The 17,246-nt window shown below is 36.9% G+C and overlaps 1 protein-coding gene and 1 long non-coding RNA gene across 3 annotated transcripts in view; one reads left to right on the plus strand and one right to left on the minus strand.

The window, feature by feature from the left end:
• LOC124642762 overlaps positions 1 to 17,246 on the plus strand; it is a 662,223-nt gene that overhangs the window by 213,828 nt on the left and 431,149 nt on the right. The window lies entirely within an intron of this gene.
• On the minus strand, positions 7,088 to 7,714 carry LOC124642769. The gene is made up of 3 exons (XR_006985816.1): positions 7,504 to 7,714; positions 7,234 to 7,296; positions 7,088 to 7,147 (listed from the first exon to the last, which is right to left on the minus strand). It is a non-coding gene; the product is annotated as an uncharacterized LOC124642769 (long non-coding RNA).

Genomic DNA, 17,246 nt, shown 5'->3' on the forward strand with positions numbered 1-17,246 from the left:
GCGTGGCTCAGCGGTGTGCGGCCCAGCGGAATAATTTGCAAGTTATTTAAATGTGCGGGCCGCTAACTATGTCCGGACTTTGGCGGTGCACCGATTTTCTAAGTGACATACGGTAGTGAAGGATAGAGGTATGGGAATTTGTTGGACAAAATGGCGTCGATTTTGTTCGATCTCCTGTTAATTGAAATATTACTATAGTAATAATATACGTTAATATAATTATTGCGTTTACAATAGTTTAGAATACAGAATTTCACAGGTTTAGTTAACAATTTACTAAATTCTCAACTCATTCGTTCGGATTAATGGCTTCTATGTATTGGGTAATCAAATAAAGTTACTAAATGGATGACACTACTTTATGTCACTCAATCTGGTAAAATATTTGAGACTATTCAGAAGGCTAGCCTAACTGTGGTTCTTTCGGGAATTCTGCTGAAAACATAATAAATTGATACAAGCACACATCTTTACACACTTTTTTACCTCTTTCGTCACATAAATCAGTATTTATACTCGAAAAAATATACGGCCTCTTTGAAATGGCCAGCATTTCATCCATCACTGTCAGCTAAAGCCACAGAGCGCCTGAAACCAAAGTCACGTAGAAACTCAAAGGCTAATTCTTCAGATGAAGTTTCCCTTTGATACACTCCTGGTGGGTATGTAGGCTTTTGCGACACCTTTGCAAGGATAACAGGTGCGAATAGAGTGATTGTCTCTTGCGAAGCACTTACCACTTTTGTCCCCGCCCTTTGTCAAGTGTATCTATGTAAGCCTTGATACAGTTCAAGAGTTACCTATAAAGTGTGTTGTTCAAGCGCGAAGTGGTGACAAAAGACCTTTAAGCCGTCTGCAAGCTTTCCCATTTACAGAAGTGGTCACTAATGCATTAAGATTCATTGGGTGCTCTATTTATTCTACCAGATCGTTTTTCTATTTACCCCTAATTTATAATTAACACTTTATAATATTTTCGGTATTTTTTATACAATGTGCTCATCAATCTCAGCGACCGTGTGTCACACAACGTACACTATCAAACACCTGGTTCATAGATCGTTCCTTTAAGCTTAGCATTATACATTGCTCGTCTTCTTCCCATTCCAACGAAACGAGGTGAAGAAAGCCGGTAATGTATGCCTTGTAAATGCGTACCAAGTGAAATTTACATGTAAAATGGTAGCTCCATTGCCCCGGTATCGTTCGCGCTCAAAGTTATGCAGATTTGTAGGAAATCCCATGGAAATGAAATCGTCTAAGTTACTTGGAAATGTTAGAAATATTTCCCCTGCTTAGATTGTTAGAATGCGTCTGCGTAGTTTGAGTCTAGACTGAAATTTATGGTGAATCTTGCTGGCTATTGTTGAAGGTATTTAAATCATCAGGCTCGTTTGTTGGTTGGCTCTTGGTCTAACAATATACGGCTGACTGGTGTGTTTCATGGAGTATAGGATATTACTAACTACAGAAACTATATTGCTACAGAATATTGACCATGTTACATAACATCGGTATGTGTATGTGTATAAAGTCGGGTGTTAGTATTTACACGATGTATCCAAAGACATACGTTTACATTTCTTGATAAATCTAATTTTCTTCTTCTTACCAAATCTGGCTTGTCACTCGGGCCAATAACATAATTATATCCTTTGATAGTTAAATTGATAATTAAGTAAAACCCACAGGGTTAATGCTGAAAAATAAAAGTGAAAATTAAATAAACACAGATAGATATATTTACTTTAACACACTTAAATCTAAACCCACATTGGACAAAAAACTACAAAAATCGAACCAAACCAAAAAATTCAGTGGTCGGATAAAAACACGTCCATATTTACAAATCTGCAGTTAACGTTAACTAAGTGATAGCGAATTGATTGCGGTGAACATTTGGCACGGTTCGCGTCTGCAATGCAGTCTGACTGATGTGGCCGAATGACAGACCAATCAACGTCAGGTTAGCTGTATAATGTTCGGTAGCTGAGAGCTCTCTGACTATACGGTAACAGGCCATAAGCAAACGGTTGTTTTAAGAAAAACTGCTTGTGGTTTCGGTGTATAGGCCTTAGTTATAGGGGTAGTTTGAACTGAAGAAGGTAAGTAGTTTTGTGGGTGATTAGTACAGCCTTCCAGTCTTAATTGGATGCAGCAATGTACCAGGGTTTTAGATGGCTGAAGGCCTATCTGACTTCCTCAGCCTAGAATGCTTGTGAGACTTTCTGGATTCTGAGTACTCGCAAGGACTGGCAAAGTTGACAGCTGTGGAACCCACAGTATGACGTGCCTTTCGAAACAAGGAGAAACTCGTTGAATGTAAATTGTTTGTGGTTTTAACAAACAGGGGACACAGTTATTTGATTTCGCATATTCTTAGAATATAATAGAAAAAAATCCTCCAAAATCAAGTACAAAATCTAACTTAACTTTTATTAAGAAATTCCCACGATGCATAGAAAGCAAACACTTAAATACTTATTACATTCATTGGCCGGTTCGTTACGGTCGCAGGTTCGGTTCCCGTTGCTTGCCTTAATCACTGTTTTGTTTAAAGATTAGTCATAGAGTGGGGTATTTAAGTTTTTATTTATAGGATAAAGTATGAACGAGAAATAAGCAGTTTGAAAATGGATTATAAGTAGTATTGAGGCACTAGTATCTCAAGTGATGGGGTTTGAATCAATAACACCAATATAATCGTTCAAAATATCTATTTTCTTGAATTATATTAACTATGTATGTATATTGGTTAGGATAAATCCGAATTGCAAAATCCTTGCTATAAAGGAAAAAAACAATTCCTGAATTTGACGTTTATCTTAATACTATTTACAAGCAAGCCTGCGTTATTGACAGTTGAATGACGGAAACAATAATATGGCGATCCAAATTGACAGATGTCAAAATTGTATTTAGACCGCTTGTATTAAGTACCGATCTGTATACAGTTAAGACCTTGTCCTCTTTTAAATCGCATGTTATTTTCAAATCTCTCCACAAGAAGTCACTCAAAGTAAATATTTACAGCAACTAGAAGCAGATGAATGATAATAAACATTGTCTTTGTGAACCAAGCAAAGGGTGTAAACAGACGTGCGATTTAAACGCTCGTCTATTGTTGATGTGTTTACACCATGGAGAATGAAATGACGAGCGGAAATGTCAGTATGTAAAGTCTCCTAAGAATGCGTCACCAAAATGCGGGTGTTCGGGGGACGAGAAAGGTTACTGGTTACGCACTTTTTTTAGAAAAAAAAAAATCACCAATCAATCAAAACCAATCTTTAACAGATGTCTCCAGGAAACCTAATGCTTCTTTGGTTTTAGTAACTCATCGTTTTGGTCACGCCCACCGTACGTTATTTGACCAACAAGAAGGCGTAACACCTACAAGAATATTGCCAGATTATAAGTATAGATGTCTTAAGGAACCCGAACGGCTCATTAGTTCATTAGTAACTAATCGATTTGATAAGGACGGTGGCCTTAGTACGTACGTGGCGTTGATGACCTAGAAGTAGGCGCCTGGCCTACATACCTTATGGTATTACATAAAATGACCGAGTTCCAAAGACGGTGTATGTTGTCGTAGCCAACAAAGTTCCTCGTCCTCCGAACACCCACATACCTATTGGCGACTCTACTTTCTCAGAAGACTCCCCATTATGACATCTCCGCTCTTTCCTTTCTCCATGGTGTAAACAGACTTGCGATTTAAACGCGCGTCTGTCACGCTGATGTGTTTACGGCCCTAAGTTGTTTGGGAAGTGATGAAATGCTTTGTGAGGGTATTTTGAGCTGTTTAGTAATTGCTGTGAGGTTAGTCAAGATTTTTTTCTGTTGTTCTGGTTTTAATTTCTTCTTTAAAGTCGCATGTGTGTAGTACACTTATAATTGTTGATGTGTTAGAGCTGTGTGGTTTGCACTTTGATTATGAGCTTTTCAGTAACAGTCCGGAGTTTAGATTTGTATGATGTGTTGGAACTGGATTAGTAAGTAACTTATGTCGCACGGCTAACTCAAAATATATGCATTATTGGTATTGTACCCGATAAACAAATCTATTTCAAAATGGGATTCATGACAAGTATACTTTAATTTTACGTATCGCTTGTTAAAGACATTATTATGTCAAAGTTTCACTTATTTCACACCCAGAAATTCTCCTTCTTCCTCCTGCCCTGTTCCCAATTTTATTTGGGGTCAGCGCAGTATGTCATCCTCTTCCATTTTCCTCTGTCACTCGTTATACTGACACTCACTCCCTTTCTATTCATGTCATCTTTCAGGCAATCCATCCCATTTTGCACACCAAAATTAACTATGTTTTATTCATCTGTCCAAGAAACATACGAATTTTACAGCTGCAATATCGCACACTATAAAACAGTTCATCTGTTGGTTTATTTGTCATCGTGAACTAGTGCCGTGCCCCCGATTCGTTCTAACAATAACTGCTACCCATGATCGTTGCGCAAGAGTCGGGGACGCGCATTATTCAATGATACGTAAATAAACAGCATAGATCCGATGGTAGATTTTTTGGGATTTAAATTAGATCAGAAATTGTGTTTTCGCACATTTCAACGATTTTGAATCTTGATGAAGCGTTATGTGTTTAAGTCATTTATACTTTAGACGCAGCACGAGTGTTTATTAGAGTAGAAAATATAAGCTGCTATACATTAACTCAGTAATTAAATTCCCAACCCTCCTATGCTACCCTTCAATCTTTATAATGTGGTAAATTTTGGATAAACAATAGTATAATATTTGCTAAAATAATAAATGTGAAAGTAAGTATGTCCGTCTCGATTTCACGCCAAAAACATATAAGCTACTGTTTTCCGGGTGCGGAAAGTAGCTCTCTAGGGACGCGGGTGGAACCACGTGAACCAGCTAGTTAATAACTTCCGAGTAATTAAGTTCAAACAATTAACATACCCTTTCAACATAACTAAATAACCCCCAAAAACCTCTTTAACTATACATCAAAGTCAAAAAAGGATATGACGGTTCATAACAACGGAAAATTAACTAAAATAACACGTTTGAACTCACTGAAGTCAAATTCATATATCAAAGCTAAGTTGGTCTGGTAGAAATTCTCCAAAACTGTTTTTGAGCTCGGTTCATGCCAAAATACAAACGTTCTCGCCCCCTCGACTGGAAACAAACAAGTTTTCAAAGCCGAGCTCCTGTTCTTTTGAGGATAGGATATGGGAAGACGCGAATAGCGAGTATTATGTTCTTTAGGACAAACATTTTTTTATAATGAAGTGTGAAATATTTGCTCTGTGGTGTGACACCGTCTTCCAAAAATACACCTTTATTTACATAAAGCCCTTAAATACAATGACCTCTTATTTGAAAGCATGACGAGAATCAATTTATTTGAAACCATGGGAGCTTTTCCTCGTACCATGATAAAAAGTACATAGTACCTTGATAAATGGGTTATCTAACACTGAAATAATTATCAGTTGCTTGTAAGCTATCTCTTTTGTCATATGCATTTGCATTTCCCTTGCTGCATGTGTATATGCATGAAAGTAGAACAAGTTTCAGCTTCGATTTATTGTCTCACTAAATTAACGCTACATATTTATCCTAACATTTTACTGAAATAATTTTTCAAATCAAAAAGTTTTTCAAAAAGTCGTGGTGGCCTAGTGGGTAAAGGACCAACCTCTCAAGTATGAGGGCGAGGGTTCGATCCCAGGTCAGGCAAGTACCAATGCAACTTTTCTAAGTTTGTATGTACTTTCTAAGTATATCTTAGACACCATTGGCTGTGTTTCGGATGGCACGTTAAACTGTAGGTCCCGGCTGTCATTGAACATCCTTGGCAGTCGTTACGGGTAGTCAGAAGCCAGTAAGTCTGACACCAGTCTAACCAAGGGGTATCGGGTTGCCCGGGTAACTGGGTTGAGGAGGTCAGATAGGCAGTCGCTTCTTGTAAAGCACTGGTACTCAGCTGAATCCGGTTAGACTGAAAGCCGACCCTAACATGATTGGGAAAAGGCGCGGAGGATGATGAATTTTTCAAATCGGTCCAGGCAGTATGCAGTTCCTAAGATTAACGCAAACAAAAAAACTCTTAAATATTATAGCATAACTTCCTATTTTCATACCTCGCGTTTTTTCACCCGCTGTTCTACCATTCCTACACACGCACCCTACAATAAGTTGAGCCCGCCGTCATTTGTCTCATTTAAATACGAGTTTGCGACACCTAATGTGCCTCTACATCACTCCGGTTAAATTTTTCAGTAGTCCGTCAAAATCCGCCTTTGATGCGCCTGAAATATTGCCTGAAGTCAGACTTGCGGTAGGAGTTTGAGCCTTAATAATGTTGGTAATACGATTCAAATTTCTATGTTTGATTCGGTCTTTGAAACGGAGTGACTAATCAACATGGTTTTTGGTGAAAGATAATTATGGATTCCAGTTGCAATTGACTATCATTTGAACAGGTTTGGCAGTCGTTACGTGTAGTCAGGAGCCAGTAAGTCTGACAACCAGTTTAACATAGGGGTATTGGGTTGAGGAGGTCACATGGGAAGTCGCTTCTTGTAAAACACTGGTACTCAGCTGCGTACGGTTAGACTGGAAGCTGACTTCAACATTCAACTCTTTCAAAAACTGACTATTATTTTTCCAATAGTTATCTGATCTGTTCGCCATTTTCTACGCGAAGATTATCCAAAATAATCCATTCTTTGCTTCCTTTAGACTTGCAAAACAATTTAATTTGTACTTAAGAGCGCTATTACAAAATCGAATTGCTCAGTTGTGGGTAAATTAGACGATAGCCGGCAGCACTTGCGCATGTGTGCGTCTAGTGAAATACGCAACGCACACCTGCGGACCGCCACGCGGCACAAACAAACTTGAGACTTTGCCACTTTTTTCCGAAATAATTTATTGTTTTTATAGTTTATGAAATATTATTTGTACCGATGAATTTTATAACCTAGAATAGCTCGATTGAGTTACAATAAACAAGTAATCGTTTACAATTTTTAAATTATTTAATCGACAACCAAACTTTTCACCATGTTTATCAATTATAAGTAATTGATTGATAAAAAAAATTAAAATCTATAATTCGTCTTCCATGTATTGTATCTTCATTTTCCTGCAACAATGAAAACTAGGAATGTAGATAGTTTATTAAAACAAATATGTCACGTATACCTTTTGCGGGTGACAAAAAATACTTACCATATTATTTGTACTGGTATTCAATTGAGTCTGATAGTCTGAATTAAATATGCTTTCATTATCCTGCAAGAATCAAAGAAGTCCAATTACATTATTATGCAACAGCGAAACTAACGACGATGACATTTACGTACATATTTCTTTATAACCAACATCAAAAAAAGAGAAGCCTATCTATAACATTTTCGCATTAGAATATCATGGGCTAATACTTATATATATTACATTTCAATCAGATCATTATAACTAATAAATAAAATAAAAAGTCACTAGTATCAAAACGTGTTAGTTGCGCAGGTTGCGCTATATTTTTCGACCTCCGGCGAGTTTACGCGGCGCAACAGTGAGCGATACGTCCTTCCTCTGTAAGCGCTTGGCGCTGACTAAAGTTGAACACCGCGCGTCACAAGATTTATATTGATTTTTGCATTGCAAACAAAAATTATTTTAAAATATTGTTTTACTTTTAAATAGACCAATTTTTTTTTTTCAAGCTTTATAACAATACCACCTTAATTATTAAATGTTTTTTATTTGAATTTGGATTATACTTTCATAGATAAAAAATATAGTTTCGTACGGAAAATTGTCAGTAACTCTCAGTTTTATAGAATTATTTTTGGTGTAATACTGTATGAATTGTAATAAACTGATTTAAGCACTTTAAAGTACAAGATATAGTTGTATCTTGAACATTTTTATAAATGGTTAAATTGCTATATCCTCGGAGTGCCAAAGCATCAAAAGATACCCAAAAGCAACATTTTATGAAACATCCTTTGCAGAGACAAAGATTTTACTGATGTACGTGGACAAATTAAAATATTTATTTAAAACACCTTCAAGATAAATGATCAAACTTTCTTAATCTTATTTTTGTTTTTTTATTGTGACTATATCCAAAGCATCAAAACTCGTACCTATAAAACGTTTAAATTCGCGAAAATTTGTGATAGCCCTCTTAAGCACAAAACGAAAAAAACCTTTCTAGTCTCTCTTCTACTGTTTAAAGTATAGAGTTGGAAACATTTTGAAAATAAAAAGTATTACGCATGGTATGTGCGATGTACATTGCTTTTTCGTTTCGGATACACTAAATTGCACACATACTTAACATTCTTTCATACATTTAGATTTTGCCTACTTACTCTGCTTGCAATGAGAATGGCCAAGAATGTTTCTAGCTCATAGCATTCAAATTCCTAACGTAGGATTAGAAATTTGAAGCCGAAATCAAAAGGAAAGGTATTTCGTTTTGTTATTGCTGTTTTTGTCAAAAATCTGTGTTGTTTGGTGCAAAATCATGACTCTCTTTCATCAGTCGGGTAAAATATAGAGGTTAATTAATCCCGAAGTAGATTCCACTGTCAGCCATCAGTCGACATCGATAGGGTGTCGACGAAACAACCAGAATAAAGTATCTATCGATAAATCTTGGTCGGTCGACCAATCGTCGATATATGAGTGCGTTCCTAACAATTCTTTCTGCGATACAATATATGTGAGTGATGTATTACGTGTGGTTATAGAAATTGATTGCTATCGCTATTTTATTTGTCACTCATGACTGTTCTTATGACCAATATGATATTTCATGGTATTTTTATGCGCAACTAGTCGTTTAGTAGTGACCCGCGTCCTGTGGGAACTACTGTCCGTACCGAGATAAAATAAAGTCTATAGGTAGTATTCGAGAAGAGTGGGCTTTCACACAATGAATGATTTTTTTTAAATCGTAGTAATTTTTTAAAATCGTAGTGAATTTTTTAAATCATTTTTTTTAATAATTCGTTTCGGAGCCTCAACAAACAGACAATAATAACGTTTCGTGTTTATTATATGAGAATAGATATGCGACAATACATTTGATTATTCTTTGTCTCACTATCTCCGTAAAAGATTTAGCAATTCCCATTAAATGGAAGTTTAATGTCATTATGTTCGCTCGAACGGAGCCAGGATGGGTCTCTAGTATAATTTTATTTTCCCTTTTGTTTTCGGCCTCCGTAAGGTCTATTTACAACGTTAATTAGAGGAAATGTTTTTGGGTAACAATAAATTAGGAGGCACCAAAACAGCACCCGAATAATAAGGTTTTTTGGTTTTAATTACTTTTTTTTTCATAAATCGTTTAGGTTCTGTACATTAGAATTTAAGAACACAACCTACCTCTTCAACTTATCCCATGATTTCGTAGTTTTTTTGCTAAATTCCAATTCCTATCAAGATGGCAATAGAAATAAATACTGGAACACGTATTTGGACCTCTGGTTCTGTCCCATTTGACCTCTTACGTGACAAGGAAGCATGGTACGTATTAATTCTGCCTTTAAGTGCACGCTGGACTAAATTCCTGATTACCACGATGGACCTAAGTGGCTTGATATTAATTTAGCACCAGCTTTTATTAAGAATATCGTACTCTTTTGTGAAATTTCTCGGTTATTGAGATTTTTTGTGGTGCTATTGGTTTTTTAGTTTAGTTACAGTAGTGCAAACAGATATCTATGGAGATCAAAGGGGGAGGCCTATGTTCAGCAATGGACGTCCTATGGCTGAGATGATGATGATGATGAGTGCAACATCATGTTTGCGCTGGAATTGAAATTGATGTGATAAATTGGAATGAAGTGCCTTTTAAGAGCTTTCATATGCCAGAATTACCGTCATATTCTGATGATGAGTTCAAAGTATAAATCTGATTTTTTGCCCTCTTTCACGCCATATAGAAAAAAACATAATGGCGTCCACGGCCGATTTCAGCCACGGCAGCTGTTCTCATTTAAGGAGATCAGCCAGCTGCGCAAGACATACTATAGTACACAAGCATTTGCGCAGACACAGGTGCACTCCCTATTCCTTCACTATCATAGCCCGATGGGATGGCAATCCGGCACGACCGGAAAGAGATCAGGCGAGAAAAAACATAGAGTACCTTCAATCCAGATATGGATAGTAGTTCCCTTGGGACGCTTGTGGAATAACGGGGAATAGCTAGTCTATCTTTTCTATTATTATAAAGAGGAAACAGTTTTTTGTTTGTGTCTCTGGAATTACTGAATCCATTTAGAAGCTACACTCTTCCCGAGTAAAACAGGCTGGGTAGTAGTGCCCACGGAACGCGGGTAAAACCGCAAGAATACGGTTAGTATAATATTGTTGGCAACATTTACCGTCCCTAATTGGACGATATGAATCTAAATTGCCAATTTCAGTCGCCAATACAAATACATAGGTTTTTTTTTCTCACCACCATATCGGCCGATTATATTACAGTTTGTGAGTCGTAATGATTCCTATGAGAACAATGGAAAACCATAGATGTTATGGGATTTTTATAATCCCTTTCAATTCTTAGTTCATTTGCATTTGTTATCGCTTTTTCACAGCTTTTGCAATTTAAGGAGTGTTTTTTGTAAATGGTTCAGTATATTTTGTTGTTTTTATATTCAATATTGTTTATTGCGTTTTTGCAAACTTTGGACATGATATTTTAGAAGATATACATGGTGTTTTCTGATTCCTAGTACTAGTACAATTTTTGTTCGTTATAGCCCAAAAAGCTTTGTTGAAGACAAAGTTGCAGATGCGTATATTTTGAGGTGAACTTATTGGTTAAATTATTCAAGAATTTATAACAATATCAAACTTGTTCATTTAGAAGAGGCACTTAACGAAAAACATACTTATTATAAATTATTCATCTTAACGAGCAATACATAGACTCATTTAGTACTTACTAGCTTTCCGCCCGCGGCTTCGCCCGCGTGGAATTCAGTTATATTGCGGTATAAATCACAACTATAAGAAAACTTCTCATTCCCACGGAAAAATCTAAGAAGCGCGATGTAACGCTGGATACGATTAGTTGTTAAACCAAAACTGAATGGTACACTATATTATACGTTTTCCTTTGTGGAGCAAAAACATGCAGATTTTGGGCACTGGAAACCCAGGAACACGCTACATAGAGCTGACCATGCGAAAAACAATGTTTTTCTAAGTGTACTCCAGCAACCCTTAGAGTTTGGCCTTGTGCTTTATTAATGGTCATTGCAAATGAAACCCTTATAGGAAATTGTAGTCTTTTAAATTGAAATGGGAGGTCTGTTGGAATTGGGTTAGCAGCGGTGAGGGAGTGTCAGACTCTTACCGACTAAAATCGTCGTGTTCCGTTCTAGGCCTTTTATATACCAGGGCCGCGGTATCTCTTTCGAACAACCCGCAGCCCCGGCCCCCGGCTGGCCCTGGCCCTACTGGGCCCCACTGATTTCAAAACACCTTAAGACTAATTCGCGGCGAACCTTAACACCGCGATACAGAAAAGCACAACGCCATCTATCGAGCTATCGGGAAGCTCGCGATTGAACAATGAGCTACAGGTTAAAGCGCGAGATATCATTGCACTTCTTACGTATTTTAAAAACACATCGTTACCACGTTTTAAAAACACCCAGCGCCATCTATCGCATACCTCAAGAACTAAATAACTTAACTAATACTTATACCAATTAGTAATTCGTTGAATTATAGTTATTTCAGGATAAGTAGATGTAAAAAAAACAGTTAAGACGATAAAACAAATTGTACGTCATCCCTCGGGAATTCCTCATTTTGGAGGATTCATTATCGTATCATTTAGCTTCTAAATTTATATGTTCATATTCGTTTGCAATATATAAGTAGATGTAAAAAAAAACAGTTTAGACGATTAAACAAATTGTACATCATCCCTCGGGAATTCCTCATTTTCGGGGATTCATTATCGTATCATTTAGCTTCTAAATTTACATGTTTATATTCGTTTGCAATATATTACCTTGTTTTAAACGACACACAGCGCCATCTACAATCCATCCATCAAGCAAACAATATTTTTGTTTTCCCTCGGGAATATCTATTTTTTTCGGGATAAAAAGTACCCTATTATTTAATCCGGACTTCTAACTTTACGTCTGCAAAATTTCAAAGCAATCGGTTCAGTAGTTACGGCGTGAAAGCGGAACAAACAAACAAACAAACTCACTTTCCGATTTATAATATTAGTAAGGATTTATAGTTGATTATTTTATTTGAATGAAAATAACAGGAGACGTAAAAACTAAACGCTTTTCAATATCTGTTTTTCAATTTTACACACAAGAAGTTAAGTAGTTTTATTTTTCAATATTTACTCATTAGTACTTTTGTATGTCGTTTTTGTTTTGTGTGTTTTGTACTTTTTGTACTTTTTGTATATCGTGGTGGCCTAGTGGGTAAAGGACCAACCTCTCAAGTATGAGGGCGCGGGTTCGATCCCAGGTCAGGCAAGTACCAATGCAACTTTTCTAAGTTTGTATGTACTTTCTAAGTATATCTTAGACACCATTGACTGTGTTTCGGATGGCACGTTAAACTGTAGGTCCCGGCTGTCATTGAACATCCTTGGCAGTCGTTACGGGTAGTCAGTAGCCAGTAAGTCTGACACCAGTCTAACCAAGGGGTATCGGGTTGCCCGGGTAACTGGGTTGAGGAGGTCAGATAGGCAGTCGCTTCTTGTAAAGCACTGGTACTCAGCTGAATCTGGTTAGACTGGAAGCCGACCCCAACATGATTGGGAAAAAGGCTCGGAGGATGATGACTCATTAGTACTTTTAAATTAACTTTTCTACTCATCTACTTAAAACATGGCTCTAAGGATCTAAGTTTTACGAGATAGCACAGAAACATAATACAAAATTCCTATCAACATAAAATGAAGGCTTATAAATTGTAAAGTGGACCTCTAAAATCTAATTAAGCTCGAATTGCAAGTGTTTATTGCCGTACAATTATCGCGAGTCATAAATCCAGCTCGAAGGACCAATAAAATGGCGGAAGAAAAGAGCGCGAAACGCACGGACGCCATTACAAAAACGCGGGAATTGGCGCGAATTCAATTTGAAATAAGTATTATATAGTTGTTTAATAGGTGTGCGGTTTTATGGTGTTTTTTTTTAATTAGTAATTTACTGCATATTTATTAGTTTCATCGTAGTTTATGGTTTGATCAGCGTTGTCTGTAATTGTTCCAAGTAATTTCTCATTGCTATTCCTCATGTCTTTACGAGTCCTTGTGTACTCCTCAATGATACCGTTATATGTGCCTTTTCTTGTACATAATGTGTTAAAATATTTGAGACAGTCAAAATGTTCATGTCTTTCACTTGAAAAGCTATATTTTGACTACCCTACCAAATAAAAGTTTCTTATCTATGCAATTGACCACAGAGACAGTTGGTGCTTGAAACATAAACATTTGTCGATGATACCCGATCGATATCACGACATCTGTCAATTCTGTCGGCCATAATGGATTCTCACAAATGCGTTCCGTACCACGCATCGATTAGAAGGACCCAAGTCACGATCTCGAGTGATTTATATCGAAACTTGTCGTGTGTGCTGGTCCTTATAACGTTTTCCATTTCGCATGTCTAGTGGACGATTTTAAGGTTCAGTGCACACGATACGTTGTATTGGATACCGTTCGGATATTTTTGAGATTCGATTTTTAAAATGTTTAGATTAGAGAGTAAAGGTTTGCAAAGGTTGTGTGTTATTTTTGTCGTGGGACTTACATCTTAGGAAAGTAGGGAATAACCGTTGACTGTATTTGTTTTTAACTTAATTTTTTGGGCAAAAAAGAATATACTCAAGTTGAAAATAAGAAACATTTATTCTACCCATGCCATAATATGTACCTGAATAAAGAAAAGTATCTACAATTCAATCAAGCTTTCATTCTATTAAAAAAGTCCATACGAAAAAAACCCACACTTTATTATCTACTGCAAGAAATAATCCCAAAAAATATCTCACTTTTATCGCGAAAAATAAATCATTCGGTACAAAAGTTTTTCGCACGAATCGAACTCCCACTTTCTGGAATCCTTATAGACACCTTCGAAAAACTCATTTCGAAGTTCGCGTCATGAGACCCCACTTTTAAGTGTCGGAGTATATTTAATTACGTCATGAAGTTGGGAGGGGGGTGGGGGTACTACAGTATGACGTCATGATTATGGTCTCTAGAAGATTGAATCTAGGTTTTGACTAATGTTGTAGATTCTAGTGGTGGCTCTGTTAGGAGGTGTGTTTTGTAAGTGTTATTTTAGAAAACTATACCTAAGTACTAATATAATGAGGAACCATTTTTTTGTGTGTGTGTGTTTGTTTGTACCCTTAAGGTTAAACTAGTCACGGGCTCGAACTCACTCAGGGGCGTGGCCAAAAAGCGCGCTGTCTCATCTGACATCATGTGCGACAGAGATAGCCCCAGTGATGAGCAGTTAGACGCTAGTCTATTTGCACAATGCGTTTCGTGCAAACAAACACGCATACAAACACCGTTACGAATCAAAACGACATTAGACACACATGCATACATGCTGCTGTGTACTGCTCGCTACCGAAAAGTCAGCAAGCGCTTACTAACTCGTACTAAAATAATAGATACTGTTATCATTTTATACTAGCCGTTTTCCCGCAGTTTCACCCGCGTCCCGTGGGAGCTACTGCCCGCACCGGGATAAAATATACCCTATGTTACTCGCAGATAATATAGCTTTCTAATGGTGAAAGAATATTTAAAATCGTTCCAGTAGTTTTTGAGTTTATCCATTACAACCAAACAAACAAAGTTTTCCTCTTTATAATATTAGTATAGATTTCATAGAAGTTGCTTATTTTATGAGGTACCGACTAGTGATGCTCGCATGGATTTCAGTAATTGTCCCAAGGCGTAGGTACCTAATAACATTTTTTATGATAACACAATGTAAAATCAGTTTGACTGGCCTGTTGGTCTAGTACTTAGTGATCTTGACTGCTATGCCGTAGGTCGTGGGTTCGATTCCCACCCAGGACAAATGTTGTCTGGGTGTTATTTATCTATAATATATATTACATGTATTTAGAAATCAATTTTATTGATTTTATTGAACATTTTGATTTTTTTAAGCAGTAACACAGTTATTTTCGTGTCGAATAGCGTTTCTCATTTTTTTTAGTTGACATTATACATACGAAGAACGAAGAGAGCAGTAGAGACGTGTAACTCGATCACAATTTTTGTAACGAATATGAAAGATAAAACAATAAAATAGGCAAAGCGGCTTTTACCAAAGAACGGAACAGAAACATATAAAAATAATACTTTATTCCTTTAGAAATAAGGTTGCTTTCTTCTGTTTGTTTACATTCTCAAAAACGCCGACCGCGGTGTTTGCGGCAAATGCGACAAAGGCGGCGAAATTGCTTCTTGAAGTGATCTGAAACAAAAAATGGGGATTTATATAAGCGAGACCCACTGTGCTATAAGTGCTTATTTACGGAGATGTGCCGCGTTGCGCGGCGCGTTGCCACCCAGGTTGTCGTACATTACCTTATGTGCGATAACGCGGCCCGCTGCTGAACGAACCCCCAAAACGCCGTGTAACGCATCGCGTTTCCGTAAGCACACTAGTACTAAGTCCACTATAGTCAGTCACCTTACACTACCATAGTTATAAAACCTCTTCATTTTTTTTAACACATACATTTATTTAGTATAAACTAGTTATTGACTGCAATCCCGCCACTCATGATCGGGGTTGTGCTTTGTATAAACATCATGTCCCGGTGTGAATTACCACTGGGCCTTTGCAAGAACGCACAATTTTCTAGCAGCTACTTTAGTCGAAATGAACGTCTGCGTCAGGATCCCTGTCACAACTCTCAGATCCTCTCGAAATACATATAGAGAGTTGCTACCTAATTGCTACCAGCTACCATTAGTTGCTACCAATTGCTACCCTCGTGGTTTTGAAGATATTCAGCATCTAAAGGTGATGATACTTCCGAAAAGCAGGAGTGAAGGTGAACGGGCTCCTTTTAGCGATGAATAGACACGCTTGTGTTTTGGCATTATTGTATCCTACTTTGAGACTGCTAAGACATTCAAACGCTCTATCATAGTCTCTCTTACCTCATCTACGTGAATGTGAAGAAATGGCAACGGTGTAAATAAATCGTACTTACTGTTGGAACGTATCATGCACTGGAGGAATATTTTCTTTATTCATGAAATATCCTCTCGCTGATCTTTTGAGCTTCTTCCTGCGGGCGCTTAGTTTTAGACGCCCTTTTTGCCCCATTCGCCAAGTTTTTGAATCTGTTCCACAAAAATAACATTATAATTATACCAAGTTATAATTACACGGTATTTTTTTTTTTTTTAATAAAAATTGCATATGCCAGCAACAAACTTGATTCAATTTGAAAAAGAACGTATTCGTGTTTTTTCAAATTGTAATTGTTCAATTATTATTGTTTCATTTTAGGTGGAAGTAAAGATTTGAAAATACAGTATTTGTATAAATGTATTTTATTCAAAATCAAAACTCATTTATTCAAACTTGGCTGCAAAACAGCACTTTTCGAACGTCAAAAAAAATATTAAATATAATATATTAATTATAAAATATTTGTCACAAAAGTACCTAGAAAGTATGTTTACCAAAAATAAAGTACGTAATAAAGTATATAATAAAAATATATAATAAAAATATAAAGTATATAATAAAAAAGTATGGTTGGCAACCCTAGTCGCGTACCTTCTCACGGAGCCCACGCGCGATGACCACAATATAAATATACCTAGGTACCTACAGCGTGCTCGAGCAACGCTCACAGAGACACGGACATCACACGATGTTTTGGCGCAATCGGCGCTCTCGCACTCAAAGTTTGAACAGTACAGACCTACAGCCACAAAATATGTAGACTACACTTTTTATACCTACTCACAGTTTACAAACACTATTGACCGTTCGAGCGGGAACTGTTGGACGCGCAAGCCGTAAGTGAGTCCTGAGTTGAGGGCCTCAACTTGAGGCACAATATCGTGTCCGTGACTGGTCTCTGAGCTGTGTTTATGGATTTTACGATAAAAATTATACTCAATATAACACTCATTATAATTACTCAAATACACACGTAGCAAATAAATAATA

The sequence above is a fragment of the Helicoverpa zea genome, chromosome 25 (genome assembly GCF_022581195.2).
Source record: "Helicoverpa zea isolate HzStark_Cry1AcR chromosome 25, ilHelZeax1.1, whole genome shotgun sequence".
Lineage (NCBI taxonomy): Eukaryota > Metazoa > Arthropoda > Insecta > Lepidoptera > Noctuidae > Helicoverpa > Helicoverpa zea.